A 25,691-nucleotide genomic window follows, 5' to 3' on the forward strand; every position below is an offset into this window, starting at 1 on the left:
TTTTATTGCTATCATTGTTAACTCAACATGTGTGAGTTTTTCATAGAAGAGATTATGTCTTAGGCATCTTATACCTAATGTCCAACATGCTGTTGTAACCCTAACACCTAGCTCAAGCGTGTTTACAGAATTGAGCTAAGATCCTCCTCTTGAGAAGGATGAGAAAAACAAAGGAGCTGTTTAATAAAGAAGTTCAGCCTTTGTAATTATTCAGCCATGTGCTTCTAATTCAGGTTAAAAAAATTTGAAGGCCAAAGAATCTTTTTAAACATATCTTACACAGGAAGGTAGATTTAACTATTTAAATGGAGTCACTGACAAACATGTTCTAGGAAAATAATAATGAACTTGTGTAATCAAAAGGTGATCTTTACTATTGCTTTGTTAAAAATAGTCTTCTCATCTAAAGCTGCTTTTATATATGCAACTTTGTGAGATCCTTTTATAATTCTTGTAATGGAAAAGCTAGAATGACATGTTATTAGGATTTTATCATAATATATAATGTATAACATTACCCTGACTTATGAAATGACTAAATATGTGGAATAATTAGCTATGTTATAGTGAGATTCTCTTCTTTGTGGATTATGTGAATGCTTTAGAAGGTCAGTAGCATTACTATTTCTACTGGAGAACTTTCATTTTTATATATATTATAAAAGTGACTTTCAATAATGACATAATATGTAAAACTTTTTTATTACAGGAATTATAAAACAGTTTTGCAGCTGTGTAATTTAGGCTGAAATAATGCCAGTTATTTTGCTACTCTGCTCAAGTCCCCTTTTTTGAGCCTACACTGAACCTGTAATACTTATGGAAAGTGTTACCATAGCAACCTATATTGATGTCACAAGCTCAGGCTTCTGACTTCATTGCATAATGCAGTAGCAACTGGATTTGCAGCAGAAACACTCTGCTACAGAACAAGTGTCTTGGTTCACAGCAAAGAGGACAAAGAAAACAGCAAGTTTTAGGGGGTTGAAACCTGGATTGTGAGTCAGATTGCCTGAGTTCTTATTTTAACCCTGCCTCTCACTTGTTGCCTTGTTTTGAGTAATTGTGTTTACATGTGTGCACTGAGGTTTGAAGCAAGAAAGCTTCCATCTCTAGGATGGACAGAGTAGAGAAAAATTCAGCATATCTAATGTTTTGCATTTGGTAGAGAGCTCAGTAAAGCTAAAACACCCTAAAAATAACTTGACAGGAAAGGAGTTACTAATGCTTTGTAGTAGGTATCTAGCTAGCTCACAAAGATAAAAAGGACACTTTGAAATTAAAAAGCATCTGGCTGGATTTTTTATTTTTACTTTTTTGAAATAGTAATGGGTAAAGGACAAGATTAATGTCCTAATCTTAATTTTAGTAAGAATATAGAGAACTTGTACATAAATATGTCACTATATCTATGTAACTATATTAACATAAAGATCTATTTAATGGGTATGCTGCTTCTCATGTTTATACTGTATACATTAAAAAATAAATGTGTTCTAACTGTGTCATATAAATGTTGATTCTCATTAGTAAACAGCTGAATAAGTGAAATGGCCTTGCTAATTTAAGATGATATTTTAAACAAATCCTGATGATACATTTTTAAAAAAGACTCTGCATTGGAGCCTGTAACCTGTTCATTATTTCCATTGGTCTGGCTTCTTGTTAAAGACTACATTTTAGAATTGAGATGTGAATATTTTGGGATTTGAAAAGGTACTTAAACAAATCAACTTCCACACTAGAAACTAGGGTGAAAACATGATATGTCTTTTCATTTTTATTTTCTCTAAGGTAATAAGGCTAGACATTTTGATAAGGAGAACTATGACCCTTTATAACCTTTCTATTCATATGCTTCAGTCATTCCAAATTATCAGCCAAAATATCACATGCTATAAACATCATTAGCTCAATTCCATGTTGAATAACCCCCATGAAGACACAATTTGTTAAGTCTTAGGAAATTTTTAAGTTACTGTTGAAAATGTAGAGTGAGGTAGAAGTTGGGGGCATATTTTTGAATAAGCACTTAAATGCAATTAAACTCCACATTATAAAGAAGCACAAGCATTTGCATGAGGTGCAAAACCATCTTTTAAAAGCCAGAATTTAGTGTACAGTGTTTTATAGAATATATAAGAATGCAAATTAATTCTTTCATTATAGGCATCATGCCTCTCAAATTAGCTAATGTAACCTTTCTTTTATACTAACAAAAACTTGTGTGTTTGTGTGAATTTAATTAAACAGATTTTTATTCACTTTATTGACATGAAAAGGTCCTAAATGTACATAGTAAAGTTTTGTAAAAGAACAGGTTGGACCCCATTTTTTTATTTTCATCTTAAGCAAGGCAGCAATATTGGTAATTTTCTGGACTCTATGTAGTCCATGTGCTAAATTCCACCATTTCCTATATACAACTTCTGTGAATAGCAGAGACTAAGCACCCATTGCAAAATCATGAATATCAAGGAATCATACGTATAGAAGGAGCTTTAGTTTATTGACCAAACTGAGATCTGATAGATTTAAGTAACTTTCCAAAACTTAATTGGTAGAAGAATCCATACCTCAGCCAAGTACTTGTTCTGTCACATTAGACTGTCTGGATCCTGCTGGACAGCTTCTATACAGAATCACTTCCTTGACTAATCTTGAAATTTCTATACTGTCCATTTCTTGAGATCTGTTCTTTTAGCTAAGTTTGTAATTATAAACTAAACTTGGCTATTGATAGTTATTCAGTTAAATTTATTCAACATTTTGAAGTGTCTATGTGTGCAGAATTTTATAGTATATAAAAACAGCATAAGAGTATTTATAAAACTCTGGTGGGGTGATATTACTTTGAAAAGTAAATCAACCAGAAAACAAAATCAGATGCACAGTAATGCTGTCAAAATCATATACATAAGAGTTAAGGGAATTCCAGGAAAGGGAATAACCAGAGGCAATGAGACCATGGACTTAGCCAAAGAACATTTCTTAGTGGTGTAATATTTCTTGCATTTTAAACCTTCTTCTGTCCTGTCTCTCTATTGCTCCCCTTCTCACCCTCACTGGTTTTTTTTTTTTTTTTTTTCATCATACAAGTAATCCATATTTATTGTTGAAACATTAGGTAGAAGAGTTGAGCAAAAATAAAAGGATAATTCTGTGATCAAGAGATTATCTACAGTATCTTCTGCATGTCTTTTCTCAATGTTTTAATCTTACCTGTAGGCTCAAACAGTTTTTTTTCAAAAAAATGGGAGCATATTGTGCATATTACTTTGTAACTTTTTCTTCTTATATAACAATATTGTATAACAATCTTTCTGTGATTATAATTAGAGATTTATCTGAATTTCAGTTACAGAAAATTCTATATATGGCTGTACCATAATTCATTTAATCATTTTGCTCTTTTTAGACTAGTCAATTCCCAGTTTCTTGCTGACATAATTTATATGTAAATTAAAACCTATATGTGGCCAGGCACAGTGGCTGTAATCCCAGCACTTTGGGAGGCCGAGACGGATCACTTGAGGCCAGGAGTTTGAGACCAGCCTGGCCAACCAGTCTCTACTAAAAAAACAAAAAATTAGTTGGGTGTGGTGACATGCACCTGTAGTCTCAGCTACTCTGGAGGCTGAAGCAGGAGAATCGTTCGAATTTGGGAGGCAGAGATTGTAGTGAGCCAGGATCACACCACTGCACTCCAGCCTGGGTGACAGAGCTAGACTCCATCTCAAGAAAAAGAAACAAACAAAAAACCCCACCTTTATACGACCTTGAACACTTGTTCAATTTTTTTTAATTGAAAATAATTTTGTTCAAATTTTTTGAGATATAATTAACATACACTCAGATGTTTTCTGATTGTAAAACCCTAGAAGGGGAATAGCTGAGTCAAAGGGTATAAGTTATTTTAGGAATTTTGATACATGTTGAAAAATTGATTCCTAGAAATACATCAATTGATAATGTCACAAGAATGAGATGTATTTCCCTGCTCCCATGCTACTAGAGGATATTAGCATAATTTTTAATCATGGCAAAATGCTGGAGAAAAAATAGTACTTTAATAAAATTTGTGTTGTTTTTGTGAGATCTTCTGATGTTGAACAGCTTTTCCTATTTGAATTTAATTCAATTAAAATTCAAATTTCTTCTTTTAATTGACTATGTATATCCTCTGGTTACCTATTGGGTATTGGTCTTTTTAAAAATTAATTTAGAAGGGTTACTTTTATAGTAAAGTTATATAATTGATTGCCACATACCATGCTAATTAGTGTTCTAGTTAGCCATTTGTCTTTTAACTATGGCTTTCATTTATTTGTTTCATGTTATTTCATAATTTTTACATACGCAATGTATTAGTGTTCTCTTTTATGGTTTCTTCTTTTGGCGTCAGCCTCCAAAAGATCATATAAATATTTGCCTATTTTTTTTCACAGCATTGATTTTTCTTTTCATTTATTTCTTCTAGAAATTATTTTGACTTAAGAAGTGAGATATATTCAAATATTTATTTGAATATTTTTCCCAGTGTTTTTCCCCACCCTTCTGAAATCCAAAGTTTATATGTAATTTAAAAAATTCTGTTGCGTGATCTGATCTCAGTATCACAATTTTATTTAATTAATTATTGTTTAATAATTAAATAATTGCTTACTTGCTGAAATAAAACAATTGTTTTATTGTTTAAAGCTTTTTGTATCATAGTTATAATAATGTTGTAAAAATAATTATAAAACCTATGCTTTCTCCAATGGGTATACAAAAAGGGGATATTGCACTAGACTCTTTCCTTTCATTTGCTATTTTAATCCAAGACTCACAATTTTATCTTTGTTGTATCTAGTTGAAATTAATTAATTTTAACTGCTATATTATATTTTTTATTAACTATATAATAATATGTTACCTTATCTTTTCAGGAGGCGTTTGATTCGTTTATTTGTATTCAGTGCTTTACACGAATCTAGTAAGATGATTTTATGGTTTTTATTCTTAAGCTGTTAGTGAAGTGAACTACACTGGTAGATTTTTCTAATGATAAACGACTTGCAGTTTTGGCATCAACTCAACATAGTCATGATAGTATCATTTTATAGACTATGGGGGTTCAACTTAGTGATATTTTTATTTAGGATTTTCACATCTGTGGTGTCCAAGGAGATTTTCCTTTCTCATACTATCCCTAGTTTTGATATGAGAATCATACTTCCCTTAAAGGATGAGATTGGAGATGATATTGGAGCATTCCTTTTTTCTCTTTTTCCCTGGAAAGGAAATTTTGTCTGTTCCTGTATTTATGGTAGAATTTTTTGTAAAGCTGTTGGATTTTGCAGTTGTTCTTGTTGTTTTTATTGTTTGTTTTAGAGAAGTGTGACTCCTTGAATTATGGTGGAATTGCCTGTAAAGCTATGTAAACTTTCGTTGTTCTTATTCTTGTTTGTTTGGGGCAGGGATGGAAGAATACGTAATTTACTGGTTTCAGTTCCTTAGTGGTTATATAAATCCATGTATATATGATTTTGTTTGGAAAATTTCTACTTAGTTTTGTTTGGTAAATTGTATTGTTTCTAGAAATTTGTTTTATTTTAAAGTATTTATTAGTTTTATCTTTTGAATATCTGAAATATAGTCCTTTTTAATGTTTTATTTGTGTCTTCTCTCTTTTGTCAATATCACTAAAGAAATTTTTTCAGCCTTTTCAAAAACTAAAATTTTAGCTTCCCTTACACCTCTTGTTATCATTTGATGTCTAATAAAGTAGGCAAAAGCTGAGTAGCTTAAAATAATCATGATTTTATTACAGTTCATGATTTTGTGGGTCAGAAATTCAGATAGCATTTGCCTGGGTCATTCTTTTGCTCCATGTGATATTAACTGGGTTCATCTCGTGGTATTTGCCGGTGGCTAGTCTGATCTGGAGAGCCTAAAATAGCTCTACTCACATGCCTGGTGCCTTGGTAAGAACAGCTGGAGGGCTGAACTCACCTCGGTTTTTTCTTCTACCCATGCAGCACAGGGTCACTCCACATGTCCTCTCCAACAGAGTAGTCAGACTTCTTATGTTGCAGCCAATGCTCCAAGAATGTTCTGAGAGACAGAAAGTGTAAGTTGCAGGTTCTCTTAAAGGCTAGACATAGAACTGGCAAAGGGTCACTCTGCCATATTTTTTGTCAAAGTAGTCACAGAATGAAGATTCAAGGGAAGGGAAATCATGCCTCTTCCTATTGAGATTAGTAACAAAGAATCAGGGCCATCTTTACTCCATCACATTGATCCCATGTTCTATGAGTATTTAGGAACAATGTTTTTAAAATTCTAATCATGTGTATCCTTAACAGTGTGTCTCCTTGGGACCTAGGAGACATATCCATCAATTGCAATATATGATTCTAATTTGGATCCTGACTTGAACAAACAAAAATATGAGATAATCAGGGAAATTGAACACTGACTAGATATTTGAGACTTTTTAAATAAAGATATACGATGATATTTTGGTTATGTTAAAAACAAAAAAGCCTTTCTTACATAAAGTTACAAACAAATATTTATGGATGAATTTGCTTCAGAAAAATATCAATGGGAATGAGTATGTAGATCGGCTATGAACTGGATAATCGTTGAAGTTAGCTGAAATGTACCTTTGCATTCCATATACTATTTCATCTACTCCTGTAAGGTGTTAGAAATTTTCATTAAAAAGTGAAGCATTTATCTTATTGATAATAATTTCTAATTTAATTTCATTGTTGTCAGAAAAAGTAGAATGCACACTTCCTCACTCCCACAAATATACACACACGTACTTATGTACATACATATAAATTAAATGAGACTTGCTCCTTTATACCTTAATACATTCAATTATTCAATTTTGGTAATATACTATATGTGTTGGAGAAAACTATGGAATCTCTAATCGATTTATCTGTCTATATATACATTAAATCATTTGGTAGTCCTAAATTTTCATTTTTTATATACTTTTTCTGCTTAAACTGTTAGAAAGATGTGTTTAATCTTCATATTTTATAATAATGTGTTGATTTTATAATTCTGGAAATGTTTTGCATTGTGTGTAATTTGAGGTTATCTTTAGCTTCATATTACATGTATAGTTGTTATATTTCACTGAGATTTAAAACTTTAAATAGTATCACTTCTTACTAATAATCTATTTTATATTAGAAACTATCTTTAGAATATTGATATAGTTTTCCCAGCTTTTGTTGAGTTATTATTTACCTGCTCTATCTTTATTTTTAATTTTTAAATTTTTTTAAAATTTATTTTTAGTTTTTGTAGGTACATAGTAGGTATATATATTTAGGGGGTACACAAGATGTTTTCGTACAACATACAACGTGTAATAATCCAATTATGGAGAATGGAATATTCGTCCCCTCAAGACATTTATTCTTTGTGTTACAAACAATCCAATTATACTATTTTAATTTTCTTAAAGTGTACAATTAAATTATTAATTACTATAGTCACTCTGTTAAACATACACAAACCCGTATCATTTCTCTATGCCAATACTAAACAATCTGAAAAAAAATCAAACAAGTAATCCCATTCACAATAGCCACATGTAAAATTAAATACCTACGAATTAAAAAAAAGGAAAGATCTCCATAATAAAAACTATAAAACACTGATGAAAGGAATTAAAGAATATACCAAAAAATGGAAAAAATATTCCATATTCATGGACTGGAAGAATCAATATTGTTTCATCAAAATGCCAAAAGCAGGCTGCAGATTAAATGCAAAATACTGATGACATTCTTCACAGAAATTAAAAAAATTTTTTAAAAATATATGTGAAACCACAAAAGACCCAGAATAGCCAAAGCTAATCTGAGCAAAACGAACAAAACTGGAAGAATTATATTACCTGACTTGAAATTATACTACAGAGATAGCTCTATTCTGTTCCATTGTTCTATGTGTCTGTTTTTATGTCAGTACTATGCAGTTTTGGTTACTATACTATAGTATAATTAAGGTTCTTTCTAAGGTAAGGTTCTTTTGTGGTTCCATATAAATTTTAGAATTTTTTGTTATATTTCAGTGAAGAATGTCATTGGTATTTTGATAGGGATTACATTGAATCTGCAGATTGTTTTGGGTAGCATGGACACTTAGCAATATCTTTCCATTTTTTGAGGTCCACTTCAATTTCTTCCATCAGTGTTTTGTAGTTTTTATTATTGTTATTTTTTTGTAGAGATCTTTCAATTTCAACTCTTTAAATTTAGGTATTTAACTTTATGTGTGACTATTGTAACTGGGATTACTTTTTTTGATTTATTTTTCTATGGTTCACTATTGGGATATGGAAATGCTACTAATTTTTGTATGTTGATTTTGTATCCTTCAGCTTTACTGAGCTTGTATATCAGTTCTCATAGGTTTTTGGTGGAGTCTTTAGGTTTTTCCTAATACAAGATTATATCATCTGCAAACAAGGATAAGTTGATGTCTTCCTTTCCAAATTGGATGACCTTTATTTCTTTCTCTTGTCTTAGACTCTCTAGATTTCCAGTATTTTGTTGAATAACTGTAGTGAGAATGGACATGTATTTAAGTCATTTTCTGTATTGTTTTATGTATGTAAATAGAGCAGCATATAGTTTAATTTGTTTGGTGAGCTTTAAATTTTTTTTTTTTTTAAGTGACAGGCTTGGTCTATACATATAAATATTGTGATTAGTGACATATTTTTCTTTTTCTTTTTCTTTTCTTTTTTTTTTTGAGACAGAGTCTTGCTCTGTCGCCTGGGCTGGAGTGCAGTGGCCGGATCTCAGATCACTGCAAGCTCCGCCTCCCGGGTTCACGCCATTCTCCTGCCTCAGCCTCCCGAGTAGCTGGGGCTATAGGTGCCCGGCACCTCGCCCGGCTAGTTTTTTGTATTTTTTAGTAGAGGCGGGGTTTCACCGTGTTAGCCAGGATGGTCTCGATCTCCTGACCTCGTGATCCGCCCGTCTCGGCCTCCCAAAGTGCTGGGATTACAGGCTTGAGCCACTGCGCCCGGCCCATATTTTTCTTTATTTCTGTGACCTTTCTGTTTGTCCTCTGCTTGTTAATTTTTCTGTTTCACTTACCATTTTCCTTTCCCTAAGTCTCTCAGATTTTATCTGAAAATACTAGAAATATCTTTACTTTGAATCTTGAAGACTTTTTTTAGCTATAAAATAGTAGATTAAGAATCATTTAAAAAATAATTTCCTGAAGAAATTATTCCACTTCTAGCTTCCATGGTTTCTACTGGGAAGTCTGCTTTTATTTTAATTGTCATTCCTTTATAGATGGTCTCTTCTGCCTCATTAGTTTTAAGACTTTCTTTTAAGTTGTGTGATTCTACATTTTTCTACACTATGTGTAGGCATAGATATCCTTCACGTATTTCTCCAGAAACTTTCATTAATTCTAGAAAAATTTCCAGTATAATGTCTTTGAATATTCTCCTTATTCATCCTTTATAGTATTCCTTTCTGAGCTCTTCTCATTCGAGTATTCATGTACAATTATCTTTCTTCCACATGTTGCATTTTCTTTTTTCTGTTTATTCTTCCCGTAATTTCTTCAGAGAAATCTGCCAAATTCCTAATTCTCTCTTGAATTATACCTAAACTGCTAGTCACTTCATCTCGAACATTTTATCTTACTTATTTTCATTATATTTTTCATTAGGTCCCTTAAACTTTTTTAGGTTGCTTTAATATTTTTTAGGAATACAGAGTTGTTGAACACATGGAATCAAATGTTGCTTTTTAGATTGGAAGTTCACAAATTATTTTCTGAAAAAGAAGAATTTTCTACTGAAAAGGATTAAATGAGGTTAATATTGACTTGATGGGGAGGGAAAACGTTTAGTATTACATTTATCCACAAAGTAAAAATTATCACTTTTTTCATAGAAAACTAAATGATTTGATGAAAACTATTAGAGAATGGCAATTATGAATAATATGAATGCAGTTAGGAAGAGACTAAGATTAGAGAAACCAGGTTAGAAATGCTTTTTCTATTAACTAGGTATGAAAAGGGCTGAATTGATCTGGAAAGGAAAGCTACTCTCTAAGGGACTTAAGTGTTGGTAGCATTTAAGGAGTTAAAGGTGAGAGAAGGAATCAACATGTCAGTAATAATAATGCTGATGATGTCATCACTACTACTGGGAGTCCAAGAATGTAATCCCTAAAACTTGCTATTTTATGACATATTACATAGGAATATTTTATTTAATATTCTTTTCATGCCCTGAGAATAAATATGAAGTTGCTAAGCTTTACAGCCTAAACAAGCTATGTCTATCATTGCGTTCTGTATCCAACACCTCTTATATCCCAATTCACAATCTTTCAGCTTCATGTGTCTTTCGTTTCAACTGCTGCTGCAGTAACCAGCTGTGTGTGGGTTCAGAATGATTTCACTTGGAACTTGACAGTGTCTTACTTTAAGACTATGCCACGTGCTTCTTACCTCTCAATCCAGGACTCCCCTGTTAAAAAGGAAGTTTAAGTAATCTTACTTAGTACCCACAAATGCACAGTCTGGAATTTCATGGGAATTAAGTCCCAGTGAACAAACTTTGGACTAACGGCTAATAAGATAAATGGTAAATACTTTCCCTTTCTTCTCAGCTATCTATGGCCTTGAGGTGCGGTTCATGTGACTTTCCATGGGAGAGTTCTATGACATGAAGAAGCCTAATTACTGTTAACTAATTTAGCAACACTCTTCAATCACCTTCTCCTTTTTCCCCGCCTTGTTTCTTTTACACTCACTCTCTGATAAAAAGTAGCAGCACATAAATCTTGACATTATGCTGTGCTTGCTGAGGTGCTGAGGCTAAAACACCTGCCCATATCTTAGCCCGTACTGAGGAGATATGGCTATTTCCTTCACATTTTTCAGAAGAGGATTGAATAGGGATGGACATCTAACACAAAGGCCAACACACAATTCAGCAACTAAGCTAATTATTTTACTCGGTGTGTACAGGGAGATGGGAGTCTGCTTCTTTAGTTGGTCTCAGTTCCACTTAACTCATGGATTATGAGCAACTAGCTAAATGGAATTTGAATCTATTATATATAATAGATTATTTACATAGAGATTATATATATATTATAATATGATTTTTTGAGACAATACAGATCTTAAACTCAAGCCAGCTGGACTCAACCAAAGAATCAGCAATCTCTTCCAACGATGGATGGGAAATGGCCTATGGTGGCCTTACTGAGAGACTGTTCCAGTGTTCTACCATTCTAAGGGGCTTTTAAGGGTGAACTTGATATGATAATTTTACTTTTAATTATGACTTTAGAACCAAGATGTTACCTCTATAGAGTACAGAGTTTTGGGACATGAGGAGATCTCTGCCAAAAAGAGTAAATATTAGAATGGCTTAAGAAGAAAGAGATGTGATACTGAAGTCAATGTTATCATGGATTGCCTTAGCCCTACTTTTCTAGCATTAGGGAAGATAAATAAAGCTACTAAGATGGAAGACACAAAGTTACTTGAGGACCCCACATTTTCAAGCAGAGGAGTTTCTTTCCCTCCCACTTAACTCCTCATTTCTATAGCCCAGATCTTGTTTAGGTTTCTTCACCTTGTGGTCCAGGTAAAGGCATTTGAATGCCAACCATGTTCCAGGCCGCTGATTAAACACTTTATGTAGTTTTCCTTATTAAAAATCTGTAACACTGTCAAGAAGTAGTATTATCTCCAATTTACAAATGAAATTGAGGCTCTGAAGTCTAGTTGATTTACTCAGCTAATAAGTGAAGGAGCTAGAGTTGAAATGTAGGCAAATCTAACAATAAAGCTTGTTCTCTTTCTAGCACACAAGACCCTGTCCTTTATGTTGCAGACTCTCTGGGCTTATCAGAGTTTCTTGGGGTTGACTTGGAATGCCCTTTGTAGGAGGAAGGAGAGGTCATTTCTCTCCCCCCTTATATGATAAAATTTTCCTAAGAGTCCTTAAATTATAAAGCTGCCATCATTTCTTTATGGCATTGCCAAAAGTGGAATGAGGTGGTGGGACCGGAAAGGAGGCTAGAGGCCATGCCCTGCAACAATGGCTCAGCTACAGTTCCCTTGATACCTGTTTTGACTTCAGAGTCCTTTGTCTTATGATTTTGGTGGCATTTAGGTAAAGCCTAAATGTGAAAGTGGATGGTTTAGTTTTCCTGATGGAAAGCTTAATTTAGCTCTCCAGTATGTTGCTTGTAGCCTGCTTGTAGATGTAATTGTTTACTTAATGAGGATGCATCCTTCCTTTCGAAGCACTGCCTTTAAAATGAATTTCCATAGATTTACATAAATTCCCTGGGGATCACTATAATGTGAGCAAAGAAAGAATTGCCCAGCTGTGCACTGATTTAATAGCATTATGACGCTTTAGGACGTGGACTCTGCAAAATATATCTGGGGGAAATAGTCACTCAAATTGTTGGAGAAATAATCCCTTAAATGAATTTTCTCCAATTCCAATAGAAGATTTTAGAAGCCAGCATCAACCCGAGAATTTTTTTAAAAATTCGTCTTAAGAAAAGATTGTGAAAATGCTGTTCATTTAAGAAATAATTGGTTTTATTTGAGAATGGATGTTAATATTTTATTATAGCAGTTTTCGGGTAGAGGCATTGATTTTAAAATAGTTTGGTTTAAAATGAAGAGAATTAGCTAATGCCCAATATTTCACCCTGTCAAAACTTGAAACTAGCAGCATCCTCAATACATTTACCCTTAAATGTAACAAGGGTTCCACACCTCATCAGGGCCAGAGTTTATTAGTGTTGCTTTCTATGTCCTTCACACCTTAATCCTTGTTGGTGATGTTTAAAAATCCAAGAGGTTATCAGTTTATGGGGCTCAAAGGTTTTATTTATTCAACTTCTTTGCATCTTCCTTTAAATGGTGGTGTCTTAAACAATTATGTGGTTTTATACTCTGTGGCTGGTTGTATAGGTCAGTTAGAATAATATAATAACAAGGGTAAGATCTTATGATTCCCTTGGCATTAGAACATAGTACTGTGAATGACGTGCTTTTCAAGATAATACTTCATCCTTAGCTAGCTGTCTATAAATGCATATCTTCATATCTTTGGTTTACAGGGATTTACTCAAGAATATGAGTTGATCAATATTAATTTATATTCTGTGTTGGAAAAACAACCACCGATATTGAGTCAATAGGTTCATCTTTGTGTATGAATACATAAATCCATCAATAAATACTTAGCAATATATGGAAAATACTCAGTGGGAGAAGCAGAAAAGGAATAGATACTGTTTTTGTGGCATCAAGGAGTGTTTAGCAGCCATACCAAAAAAAAACAACAATAATAATTCACACATATTGTACATTCATTATGAGCAAGGATTTTTCTTTCATCATTTCATATAAACTTCAAAGCAACCTTAGGATATAGGCACTCTGATTATCCCATTTTACAGAAGAAAACTGAGGGAAGAGAGGTTAAATTACTTGCTTCACAATTAGTGTGTAGGGTAGCTGGGCTACCAACCTTGACACTTTGACTCCATACCTTATGCTCTTTTAAAAATTCAATTCTTACTTTTTTATGATAAAATATGTGTATCATACCATTTTAACTATTTTTTAGTGTGAATTTCAATGGCATTAAGTACATTCACACTGTTTTGCAAACATCATCACCATTTATCTCCAGAACTTTGCCCATCTTTCCAAATTGAAACACTGTGTCTATTATGCAATAACTCCTAATTTCCCTCTTCCCTCCAGCTCCTGGCAAGCACCATTCTACTTTCGGTCTCTATGAAGTTGACTACTCAAGGTACCTCATATAAGTGGAATCATATACTATTTGTCCTTTTGCGTCTGTCTTATTTCACTTAGCATGTCTCCGAAGTTCATCCATGTTATAGCATTTATCAGAACTTCATTCCCTTTTAAGGCATGGATATACTACATTTGTTTATTTGTCCATCAGTGGACCCTTAGATGTCTTCCACCTTTTGGCTATTGTGAATAATGCCTCTATGAACATGAATGTTTCAATGTCTGTTTGAGTCCCTACTTTCAATTCTCTTAGAGGTGTCTGTTTTCTGTTGCTGTAAAAGAATACTATAGACTGGGTAATTTATAAAGAAAAGAAAATCTTATTTATTATAGTTATGGACGCTGGGAAGTCCAAGGGCATGGCACCAGCATCTGCTTGGCTTCTGGTGAGGTCCTTTTCACTCAGTCATAACATGGTAGAGGCAAAAGGACTAGAGAGGATGCCAAAAAGGAGAAAGTCGAGAAAGCCGAGGAAGCCGAGCTTGCATTTATAATAATCCATTCTGTGACAACTGATCCATTTCCTCAAAAATTAAACAAGTCTTTCAAGAAAGACATCAATCTACCTTAAAGACCTGATCACCTCTTAAAGGCTCCATCGCCCATCACTGTCACACTGGCAATTAAATTGCAATGTGAGTTTTGGCAGAAATGAACCACATCCAAAACACAGCAGGATGTATACCCAGAAGTGGAATTGCTATATCCTATGGTTATTCTGTTAAATTTTGGGGGAACTGCCCTACTGTTTTTTATGGTGGCTGGAGCATTTTACATTCTCACTAGTAATGCACAAGGATTTCAAGTAATTTCTCCACATTCTGGCCAAGACTTTTTTGTTCTTATTAATAATTTTCACCCTAATTTGTATCTCATTGTGGCTTTGATTTGTATTTCATTAAGGATGATTGACTATTTTTAAATCTTCTTTAGAGAAAGTTCTGTTTAAGTCCTCTGCTTTTTCTTTAATGGAGTTGTTTTGTTGCTGCTGAGTTGTAAAAATTATTTCTATATTGTGGTTACAATCAGATACATGATTTATAAATATCTTCTCCCATCCCATGGGTTGTGTCTTCACTCTGTTGATAGTGTTCTTTGATGCAAAAAATTTTTAATTTTGTAAAGTTCAATTTATCTTTTTTTTATTTTCTTGCCTGTGTTCAAACCCTATGCTCTTAACTACTACACTGAAGCATACAATCAAGATTGTAATGTGTGAAATTATTTGGTACCTGGTGATGAAATGAGAATGAGGGTCTTGTGTTGTCGAGGAATGCAATGAAGAAAGCAATGAAACCTAGTACATTATAGATGTTTTTAGGGCATGTTTCTTGGTGTGAGTTTATTTTTCCACAAGAACTGAAAAAAAAGTTGATTGAATGGTATAGCATCTCCCTGTCCTTTCTTATGTATTTATTGGGCATTTAATAGAGGACGGAAGGGTTAGAGAAGGGGTGGGTTGCCTGGTGGTGAATAGGTATAGCTGTCCATCTCTTAGCTGAAGATACATCATCAGGATGTTTTCTGGTAGAAATTTTATTAAACTGAGTTTAAAGTGGTAAAACAAAGCCTCTCTGCAGTCTCATTCACTCCCTGCCACTGGAAGCTCACTTTTCCTTGGAGCTTAACCAAGGCAGAAAGTGAAAGAGAAAAAAACAATCCTTTCTCTTACCTTTTCTTCTCTGCCTAGAACAGCGCTAAATTCTGTCCCATGGGTATTATTGGGGCAGAGGAGATAGACAGAGAACTGATCCCATATTGTGCTCCTTCGTCTAAAGAAGGTGTTGTGTAACTTCAGAGTTCTTTGCTTCTAACTACATACCCCGACTTTTGTTTTTTCTTTGCTTATAACTTAGCCCTCTGGTTCTTTTTTTTTTTTAATTTTTGGACTTGGGATACATGGAAATTAAACATTTTTTTTTTCCTTTTTCTCCCTCTGCTTTTTGTGGATTATTAATTTCATGCCTCAGACTCAGAGGTTAGGCACAGATGCTGTAACAATAACAGTTGGCAAAGTAAATAATAAATAACCTCATCCTTCCCATGTAAGTATAGGAATAAGCCTCAAGTACTCACATTCTAGGCACATGCTTTCTCTAGGCTCTTAACTTTCTCTACCTTTAAGGTAACCATAAAAGGGGTTTGCAAATGTAATGGTGATAGCCTCCAAGCTGTCAGGAAGTTTGCAATACGAGGAGCTCTTTTGTAACCCTCCTGCTAAGCCTCCATAGCCACAATGTTAGATGAAATAGTTTCCTCTTCTTGCAATGGCTTGGGTAAGAGGGGTGAAGATTGTGATACTGCTTGATTAAGCAGTGAAGGAGATGAAGATAGGAGAGCATTAGGAGGGTCTTCTAGGCTGACTTGACTGAATTTCATATGATGATCTCCCTCCCAATATAGAGACTGAGTGGTCCAGGTATCGTACCTCCCTGTAAACTCAGGGTTGCAGTGTCCTGGTCATCTATGGACTCCAAATGACTTTATTTCACCTTCCAAGGTCTACTCTAGCTTGACTTCAATTATCTTACACAAGGGAGCAATGAGGTCTCTGTTCCATACCAAAGGCCAAGAAGAAGATTCATTTTGAAAGATAATTTTAATAATACTGTTGTTCATTGTGCTAGGTGTTTAATATTTCATTAAATTCATTAAATTCTGAGAATAACTGTAGAAAGATTTTATCATTCCCTTTTCCTAAGGAAACTGAGGCTGGGGAGGGGAAGGGAATTTGCTCACTGTAATTCCACCTGGGGCATGCAAAGCTTGTAGTCTGAGTAGGTCTCCTAGGTTCCACAGCACCTCCTCCTTCCCCTCTTTGCCTCTATCTCTTCCTAATCTTCTCTCTCTGGCCTTTGACTCTTGTTCCTTTTTGGCCTTTGACTCTCGTTCCTTTTAAACTGTTGTTATAGATTCCAGAAAACAAAGGAGAAACAGGGATGCCTCATATGGGACTTGTTAGCTGAAATTAGAAACAACTACTGCCTTTTGGAGGAGAGAGCTGCTGTTCCTTCAGCATTTTAGAACATAAGGTCGGATACAATCCAGACATTAGTTGATGGTCCTGTCCACATGATAAATGAATCTAGTACACACTCCGTTTGATGTCACTGTTGTTTCACCAACTAGCACAGTTGACTAAGGAAATGTGAGATGCAGTTTTCACACTGCTTATGGAAACCACTGGGTGAAAGAATTGCTGCATAGGTGGAGATATGATCATTCAGCTGCAATGAGGGCAATTTGCAAGAGAGAATTGCTTTTGCTCATCCTGAGGCCAGTGACAGGCCTTGGATTCTCATTTCATGGCAGAAACTACTTCCTGACACATTTTTTCTTTCTACGGCTCAGTCGTTGGCTTGTTCTTACTTGTTTTTATCAGAATAATGATTTTTTGTAGTGTCGGTTTCATGGCACAATTATTATTCTGCCAAATCTAGTAATCAAGGAAAATTAACAGCATTATATATTGATTTTTAGAGAGAATAGGTTTTATTGTGCTTTATTTACTCTTGAATAGGCTAATTTGATACCCCCCAAAGCCCCAGTAGGGTTAGACAATGCTACTAATATATATAGTTATGTATATCTATGTATATATGTATATATAATGTATATAATACAATAATTTAGAAAATATTATATTTTCTTAAATTGCATTTTCTTAAATGTAGCATAAATATCAGAGTTCTAATCATTTTTCAAATGACGCTTACAAAATAATAAGAAAAAAACTCAACTTTGCCTGTTGAGAATTATAGCAGAGGTGCTTGATAACTTCCCTGGCATCTTGAAAAAGAAATTGTTATAAAAAATTTTTTCCTTGAAAAAAAATTATAACCAGGTAGAAAGTGTTTCACTTAGCAGCTGTTATCATGAGCTATTAACAGATATAAAAAGAGCAACCTTATCTATTTCTTAGATGGTCGTGAAGTCCCAGGAGAGGAGGCAGAGGGCATGTCCTTAAGCTGTAAGGTATTTCTAAAGTTAGTGCTTTGGGTGGGGAGCGGACATCACCTTCTTCGTCATCATAACAATAATAGCAAACAGATAGCATACCAAGGTCATAGGCACTATTATGAACAATTTACATGTCCTAATTCATTTAATCCTCATGGCAACCCAAGGAGGTAGAAACTATTCATTTCCTTACCTTACAGTTGAGGATACTGAACCATGAAGAGGTTAGGTAACTTGCCCATGATTACACAGCTACACGGGAGAGCCAAGAATAAAACAGCTTGGCTCCAGAGTTTATGCTTTTACCCACTACCCTAGACGGCAACATTTATTGAGGTCATATTATATGTCATGTCATGCATTATGCTGGGCATGGTGAGCGGGGAGATAAAACTCATTCAAGGGATTTACAGTCTAACACACATGTATATAATCTTCCTACCTTGAGAGGTCATTTTAAAAGTTTCTTATGGTAAGGAAAAAATTTCCCCACCTGACTGTGAATTATGTGGATTTATGTTAATAAAGAAACACGGCTCTCCATGAATGAAGTGTCACAAGGATGCTCTCAAAGTTAGAATGACGCCTTAACAACCACTGCACCAATGACCATGTATTGAATGCTTCCACAAAGTAGGCACTGCACTAAATACTCGTATGTAGTCTCACAGTATACCCACAGCTACATGAGCCAGGGCTTTAATTAGAAAGAATCGCCATCTCCAGCCCCACCCCTGCATTGATGCTTTTGGGTTGTTTTTGTTGGATGTACTTCTAGGCAGCCCTCTTGCAATGTGCCTTGAGTCACAAGGAGGTGAAAGATATCCTCTTGTTGGTTTCACGGTTTCAGCTGTAAGACATCTCTTCTTACATAAAACCCAGAAATCATACCACACACTCAAGATAGTCTGTTTTTATGAATTTTGTAGGGGAAAAAAAAGCCAGCTAATTTCTACACTCCTCTGATCCTGTTATTTTCATGATCACACTTCCCTGCATTTCCTAGTTTCAGTTAGGGCTGAAAACAATGTGCCAAACTGCAGGAGTGTCTATTCTCAGAGTGCTTCCCTCTCTGCAGACAGATAGGAGGTGGCTGTTCATCTCACCCAGATCCAGAGACTCATTGGACTTCTTGCCATCTATTAGATGTAGCAGATGTAGATCTAAGCTTACATCTAATAGATGGCAAGATCTATTAGAAAATGAGCAAGCTTTAGAAACCTAGCTAGAGTTTGAGGGGAGTACTTAAAATGAACTTCAAAAACATTTAAAGGTTTGCCTTCTGATGCCCTTTTCTGGCTTCAGCAGCTAGAACCATGAAATGTTAAATTGGACAACACTGGGCTGTAAATATCCATGATTCATATTTGAATAGCTAAAGATTTCATCATAATACAAACAGTTCAATTAAACCCTATGTGAAATGGTGAAAAGACCCCAATTATGAAAACTCTCTCATCTACAAAGACCCATCTTTAGCTGTTATAAAATCCCGGTGTCAGTATTTGATAACCTTGCCCATAAAGTTTGAAGAACATTTCTGTCTCTCTGCGTTACCTCCTTGTATGTAAAATGTCTGCACAGGTGCAAAGAATACTAGACAAACAATGAGAGAGAGGAGCTAAGGTGAGGATACTCTTATTTTTTACTTTTGTGTATTAGAATTTTTAAAACACAAATACATTTTACTTTTGAAATTTTAAAAGTACTTTTAAAATAAAGAAGTAAGTTGCCAGGCAAGGTGGCTCACGCCTATAATCCCAGCACTTTGGGAGGCCAAGACAGGCGGATCACTTGAGGTCGGGAGTTCGAGACCAGCCTGGCTAACATGACAAAACCCCGTCTCTACTGAAAATGCGAACGTTAGCCAGGGGTTGTGGCAGATGCCTGTAATCCCAGCTGCTCTGGAAGCTGAGGCAGGAAAATCACTTGAACCTGGGAGGTAGAGGTTGAAGTGAGCTGAGATCACGCCACTGCACAATCCAGTCTGGACAACAGAGTGGGGACTCTGTCTCAAAAAAAACAAAACAAGGCAGGGTGTGGTGGCTCACACCTGTAATCCCAGCACTTTGGGAGGCCGAGGTGGACGGATCATGAGGTCAGGAGATCGAGACCATCTTGGCTAACACAGTGAAACCCCATCTCTACTGAAAATACAAAAAAATTAACCAGGCGTGGTGGCGGGCGCCTGTAGTCCCAGCTACTCGGGAGGCTGACGCAGGAGAATGGCATGAACCCGTGAGGCGGAGCTTGCCGTGAGCTGAGATCCCACCACTGCACTCCAGCCTGGGCGACAGAGTGAGACTCTGTCTCAAAACAAACAAACAAACAAGCAAAACAAAAGAAAAAAAAAGAAGAAGTAAATTGTTTTAGATTACTCAAAAGAAAAGAAACATATGCCTCCTTTGTTCTTTGTTGAGAATATTCCCAGGGGGTGTTAGCCATTTCCTCTCACAGTCTCAACCTTTACTTGAACAAATGCCTAAATTTGCATAACCAGTTACTAAAATAATTTTCACATTAAAACAACCATTTTTAAAGTGTCCTTTGTAGCTCCTTAATTTCAGTCCAAGATCACTTATTGTCTTTAGTTGTCATTTGTCTGTTAGACTCATTTAATCACGAATAGTCTCTCACTCTTTTTCTCTTTCTCACTAAAGCAACCATTATTTACCTGCCATAGTACATGACAAAATCGTTTTAGAGTGATTTTATAATTATACTTTTCTGAAGATGTGCTTTTGGTTGCCAAAAGTCAGACCTGCCAATCTAATGCATATTTTTATATGTAAGAGAAGACTAAAAATAGGTGATTTTTAAAAAGTTTGTCATTTTGTTACGTCACTCTTAGTAAAATTATAGCTCGAGCAGATACTGTAAAAACATTTTGATAGGGCAGTTTTCTATTAGCAGTATCATGTTCTTTTAATGTAAATATCAGAAATATCTGGATTACCAACAGAATATAAAAGAAAAAAGTAGGCTAAAGCCTTTGGCATCTTTAAATTAAATTTGTTTCTCATGATTACAGGAATGCAAGAACACATATGATTTAAAAAAGAAAAAGCAGTTGTTATCTATAAAAAATTCCTGGTCTTCTCTGCCAATGTTTGGAGACAGTTTTAGCTGGGAAAAAAGTGAAGTTTATCTTCACAGCATCTGTTCACCTTTCTTTTCCCTTTCGTAAGTTGCTATTTCTGTTTCTGAAATATTTATGCATTCATGCTCTCTTTTGGAATGCTTCTGATAACCTCATTTCCACTTAGATGTTCACATCTGATAGCTTGTTGTTTTCTTTCCAGGGAACATATTTTTAAGTAAAAAGATTAAATCTCTAATGGTTGACTATTGAATATAAAGGAACAGGGGATAATCTGGGAGAAGGTCATTTCCCAATGCCTCAGAAGTGATAAAATGAAAATATATATATTTTTTCTCTAATATATATATTAGAGTGTGCTTTATCTATCTTGGTATTCCAATAAAACACACTTTGAGAGAAAGCAAATCAGTTGAATGCATCTTCTATGTATTACATTCTAGGGATAAAATTGTTTTACATTTTATTTTTGCTAATACCATTATTATTTTAAGGTTCAGGTTTTAGCTTACAATAATTTAGAATTACTCTGAATTTAATTTTTAAAAAAGTAACTCAAACAGTATTTTGTTTCAATATCATTGTATTTAAAATATCCCAAAACTTGGAATGGTTAAAGCGTCTATTTTGAAGCGTCAAATAATAATAATAAAGAGAAAAATATTAAGAATGTACAGTGTACCAAACACTACGCTAAATTATTCTTATGGATTATGGTTTTTAAGAGAAGCGTGGGTTGTGGGAATTATTTCCTCTTTTCCACAGAAGAGGAACCTGAAGCTTAGAGAGTTCAAGCAATCGGTTCAACTGTCAAACCAGAAAGTGGCAGAATCAGAATTTGGACCTCATTCTGTTTCCCTCCACAGCTAATCGTTACACTGTAGATCTAACTACATGTCTTGCTCATCCTTATTAAGTGCTGCCTGTGTACCAGGCACTGACCTCAGATACTTATATACCTTTTCTTCCTCTTTTGATCATGCTTATGTGGGATGTCAAATTTTATGCAGCTTAGGAGTAGCAGAGCCAGGGCTCAGATTCAGGTCTTATGATTTAAAGTTGAGTAGTGTTTCTACCACAGGAAGCTAATCTCTCAATCAAGCCAAGCCTGATATAAACCATGGAGAAAGTTTGAGGTGGGATCTTCAGTGACAATCCACTCCAAAAACTTTTGGGCTACTTTTACAATAAAGGGAAGTATATAGTTCTCAATTTTTCACTTACCAAGCAAGGCATTAATGTAAAGTTGTAACTAAACTTTATAGTTGCCATGCATAATTTCTAAATTAAATATTTTCCATTCTCTAATTTGAAACAATTTAGGTGAGAATGTGTTGTTTTTAGCTGCCAGTAACTGATTTACTTAATGTTAAAGTTTTAACTGTTTAGGGTACTGTATTTCCAATAATGAATGAGGAGCAGGAATGTTTTTGTGTAATGATACAGTTGATGCAGGGCAGGGAAGCCCCAAAGTGCAGCTTAGCCTGCTGAGTTCTTGGCTTTGCCCAGGACAGAATTTAAGAGCAAGCCAGAGGCAGAAGAACAGGCATTACTAAGAGACAGTGTTACAGCAACATGACGGCTCCTGCAGAGCTGGGCTACCCAGCAGACACAGAGTAGCAGCTCCAGGCAGTGTTGCCGTCATATTTATACCTACTTTTAATTGCATGCAGATTAAGGGGTAGTGCGGACATTTCTAGGGAAGGGGCAGTAACTTTTGGGTCATTGGGTCGTTGCCATGGAAAGGGGAAGTAATTCCTGGGTGTTGCCATGGCAACAGCAAATGGACCTGGCATACCTGTCTAAAAGATGCTTTCACTTGAGCCCTGGTTTAGCTGGTTCTCAATCTTGTCTGGTGTCCGAGCCCTGATTCTGGAGATGAGGGCCGCCTCCTACATCACAATGAGTGAGAAGTCGTGGTTCTATGAAAGGAAGTATTTACGGAAGGGAATATAATTTTCTTGACTAACACACTAGGTGAGTATAGCAATAGAGAGAATATAATTATTATAACAGAAGTAGATTGGTGACCAAAGATATCTTGCGTGGATCTCACTAAAATGCACTTTCTCAAACTGAAAGACCGATAGCAACTCCAAGTCACCAGGGTTTTACATAATTATCTTAAAGTTCCATTGTTTTTTCTTTGCAGTTTGTCTCCTTTGTCCTCAATTGTTCACTGTCACTAGCAGCTTAGGTGGACCTCACTCATGTCCATCCCAATCTTTCCCAGGCAGGAATCTGTATACTATCCTGTATCCTACACTAATGGATCTTCTCCAGCTGCCATCGCTGAGCCTTGAGAGCTCTTAAATGGCAGGTTAAGCTCCTGGTGTCAGAAGGGACTCTCTTTATGGGAAAGCAGGAAATGAGGCATTAACTCTGCATCTGGAACACCAGATTTAAGATGATTTGATTATTCAGATTAATTATCTTCCGTGACACACTGTTTTTTTTGTTTTGTTTTGTTTTGTTTTCTGACTCGGAGTCTTACTCTGTCTCCCAGGCTGGAGTGCAGTGGCACAATCTCAGCTCACTGCAACCCCCACCTCCTGGATTCAAGTGATTCAACTACCTCAGCCTCCTGAGTAGCTGGGATTACAGGCATGTGCCACCACACCCGGCTAATTTGTGTATTTTTGGTAGAGACAGGGTTTCACCATGTTGGCCAGGCTGGTCTCAAACCTCTGACCTCAGGTGATCTGCCTGCCTCAGCCTCCCAAAGTGCTAGGATTACAGGTGTGAGCCACCAAGCCAGCACACATTGATTTTTAAACAGTCACACTTTCCAATGCAGTTTAAAATGTAATCTAATCATCACTGTATTACATTCCTAGGGGTCCCATAACAAAGTACTAGAAATTGGATGACTTAAAACAACACAAATTCATTGTCTCACAGCTCTGAAAGACTAGAAGTTTGAGATCAGCGTATCAGCAAGGGCCTGCCCTCTCTGAAGACTCTAGGAATAAACACTTCCTTGCCTTTTGCAGCTTCTTATGGTTCCTGGCAATCCCTGGCATTCCTTGGTTAGAGGTGCACAACTCCAATCTCTGCCTCCATCTCCACTTGGCCTTATTCCCCTTGTCTGTGTGTGTCCTCTCCTTTTCTTGTGAGAATATTATCACTGGATTTTGTGCCCATCTTAATCCAGTGTGACCTCATTTTTAACTAAGTACATTCTAGGGTTCCAGACAGACATGAGTTTTGGGGCACACTCATCAATGTTGGTCTGCATTAGGCACTTGTGTGGCACTCAGGACACAATGGTGAGCAAAAATCATTGTGATTCCTGTCCTCATGGATATTACAGTCTAGCAAGGAAATTAAGTATACATCAAATAATTGTGATATCAAGAGTACTGAGTTTATTAAATGATTGGTATTTCTCACAGTTTATAGCATTAATAATCAGACTACATCCAAACTCTGATCTCCAAATACCATATACCACTAAAAGAAGCCAGGGGATTTTGGTGAAAGGTCTGGTTCCCAGTTTGGAGTAGGAAATAGACTAGATATCTATCTTGTTACAGAAAGGAGTAAAGAAATCAACAAAGATGATTGGGTTTGTATCAAAAAGTCTCAGGAGCCAACTTGAAGACGCTCCTACTGGCCAAAGATGGGGCAATTCAAGCATCAACAGGAAACCATCAAAACCACATCAAAACACATCACGTATTAAAATTCATGAGTACAAAATTATATTTAAACTTTGGAGGATGCTAGGGAACCCACTTATTATTCTAAAAACTTATTCTTTGTGAAAGAATCAAGCATTTAACTTGTTTTTCCTGATTAATGTCTTCAGAATAACCAGAGCTGGTGAAGACAGATTTCCATCCGTAGGTGTATGTGAGCTAACATATGATTAAGGGATGACAAAATAGTGCCATATTTTAAACCCCTCATGAGATAATAGATCTAGGCACTGATCACTGATGGCTAGTAATACCACCAAAAGAGGGACAACTGGATGTGATGTGCCTCTACAAAATATTCTGTCCCAAATTTCAACCTGAATTAAGTCATGCTTCTTAGGTCTAACTACCAATTTACAGGAACACATTAAATGACATGGTAGAGAGGCAGCAGCAAAATCTTAGGATATTATGAACCCTGCAGAAATCAATGATCTGGTTTCCTTAAGAAGTGAATCGCCAGGGAAAAAAAAGCAGGGGAGTGAGGGCCTTTTAATGGAAAGAAATAAAAAACTGTCACTAATATGTGGTTTGTTTGGATTCAGATTCAAACCAGCTCAAACAAACAAACATGTATTAGACAATAAGAGAAATTTGAATGCAGTATAAATAGTTAATGATGTTAGAAAATATTACTTTCTCTTGGAGGAGCAAGGATAATATTTTAACTATGTTTGTTTTATTTTATTTATTTTTTAAATTTTGAGACAGGATGTTGTTCTGTTTCCCAGGCTGGAGTACAGTGGTGTGATCACAGTCTACTGCAGCCTCGACCTCCCAGGTTCTAGCAATCACTCACTTCAGACTTCCAAGTAGCAGTGACCACAGATGTACACCACCATGCCCAGCTTTTTTTTTTATTCTTTGTAGAGACAGGATCTCACTATGTTGCCCAGGCTGGTCTCAAACTCCTGGGCTCAAGCAATCTTCCCACATTGTTGGGATTACAAGGGTGAGCCACTGTGTCTGGCCTGATATTTTGACTGTGTTTAAAAAAAGAGTTCTTATCTTTTTGAGGTGCATACTGAAATATTTATGAATGAAATAGTATAACAGTGGAGATTTGCCTC

General features: G+C 35.5%; 1 long non-coding RNA gene across 1 annotated transcript in view; it reads left to right on the forward strand.

The window, feature by feature from the left end:
• The first annotated feature begins 915 nt into the window (after window positions 1-915).
• The window catches only part of LOC117097312, a 174,177-nt gene continuing 149,401 nt past the window's right edge, over window positions 916-25,691 (forward strand). The window contains exon 1 of the long non-coding RNA XR_004442914.1: window positions 916-998. This is a non-coding gene — a long non-coding RNA (uncharacterized LOC117097312). The remainder of the gene's footprint in view (window positions 999-25,691) is intronic.

The sequence above is a fragment of the Trachypithecus francoisi genome, unplaced genomic scaffold, assembly GCF_009764315.1.
Source record: "Trachypithecus francoisi isolate TF-2019V2 unplaced genomic scaffold, Tfra_2.0 Lachesis_group15, whole genome shotgun sequence".
In the NCBI taxonomy this organism is placed as follows: domain Eukaryota; kingdom Metazoa; phylum Chordata; class Mammalia; order Primates; family Cercopithecidae; genus Trachypithecus; species Trachypithecus francoisi.